We start from the raw sequence: 1,686 nt of genomic DNA on the forward strand, positions 1-1,686 counted from the left end.
AGCCAAAGCTGAGCCAATTCAAAACCAGAGTTGGGGAGCCTCTTTCGGGTCTCCCATGTGGGTGCAAGGTCCCAAGGCTTTGAGCCATCCTACACTGATTCCCCAGGCCACATGCGGGGAGCTGGATGGGAAGTGGGACCAATAGGATGAGAACTTGTACCCATATGGGATCCCAGGGCGTGTAAGATGAGGACTTTAGCCACTAAGTACCCACCAAAATTACATATTTCTTTATTTGATTTTTAATTCTTCATGACAGTCATGTCACATTTTGCATTACCTTTCTGTGTCTTTGTATAAATTTAAAGCCCATGCCACCAAATATTACTATTAATCTATAAGTCTCAAATAACCTAGTTCTAATTATACTTTTGAAGATTTCTCATTTCTATATAATGTTTTAAATTATATTGTACTTCTGTATATTTTCTGTTATTTAGATTTTTAAGGTTCATAGGCAAGAATTACTTTATTGTTTTAATCCTGTATGCTATACTACACTTAATCTTAGCCAAAAGGCCGAGAAGCGATAATAATCCTGTATGTTGTTAGAACCTGATGTTTGCCATTGGATTTTTAATTTGTTGGCAAGTATCTGTAGTTGCTAGATGTCCTAATATTAAAATGTATTCAAAGTAGTGTGCATTTAATTCTTTATCCAAAGTCAAATACCTGTGTGTGATAATTCACAATTAAAGGCCATTTCATAGAAAAAGGCAGGTGTCCCAAAAAGTGAAATCATTAAGATTTGCATCTGCTTGTGTGAACATGACATGGTATAATGGAGTCATGAATCACTTTGATTGTTTCAGACCAAAGAGAAAAAAGAAACAAGGGTAATAATGAATGATGGGTTTACTCCAAACAGAGGTTTAAAGTATAAATGAATGAAAGTTTTACAAGTTGCGCAAATGAAGCCAAGTGCTGGAAGAATTGAACTGAATCATCATGAAGCAAATGTTATAAAAGTATAAAAAGCATGTTGTCACATATAAGATAATGTTTTATATAAATTTCCATTTTTGTACATGCAAGCTGCAACAGTTTATGACTATATTACACAGCAGTAAATCTGCCATGAAGGAATTTCTGAGGATTGTTCTTTAATCCATCTATATTGGATTCTGAATACGCAAGTAAGTTAAATCTTTCATTAAAGTAGAGGATTGGTGGTTTGAAAAAAAAACCCACAAAGTTCATTATTTTCTTTCAGCAAAACAACACCTTATTTCATCAATACTTTTTTCTTATTTATTTATGATACAATTCCATAGGTTCAGAAATTTCCCCCTCCCTCCCTCATCATCACATACTTGTTAACAAATTAATTCTTAGTTCTTCTAATTTTCTTTTTATTTGTTTGGTTTTTCTAAATTATTCATGTATTTTAACGAATCTACATGAGTCAGTGGCTTATGCCTAAAATATCTGTACCTATTTAAGTAACATGTAAATACAGACAGTTTAAGTCATTCAAGATCCAAGCAGTGATATATAAGATGAAACTCTAGAGTACAAGACAAAATACACATGTGACTCTGGAACTTTCTTTCAAAGGAAAATGTTTTGCATATTTATTTGAGAGAGAGAAGGCAGGGAGTTAGCACATTGCTATTTGCTGGTTCAATTCCCCAAATGTCTGCAACATCTGGGACTGAAGTAGGGCCAGAGGCAACCGCAAGCGGG

General features: G+C 34.2%; 1 pseudogene; it reads right to left on the reverse strand.

Moving 5' to 3' along the window:
* Positions 1-445: 445 nt before the first annotated feature.
* On the reverse strand, positions 446-531 carry LOC118759655 (U2 spliceosomal RNA; annotated as a pseudogene).
* Positions 532-1,686: the final 1,155 nt, after the last annotated feature.

The sequence above is a fragment of the Ochotona princeps genome, chromosome 4, assembly GCF_030435755.1.
Source record: "Ochotona princeps isolate mOchPri1 chromosome 4, mOchPri1.hap1, whole genome shotgun sequence".
In the NCBI taxonomy this organism is placed as follows: Eukaryota; Metazoa; Chordata; class Mammalia; order Lagomorpha; family Ochotonidae; genus Ochotona; species Ochotona princeps.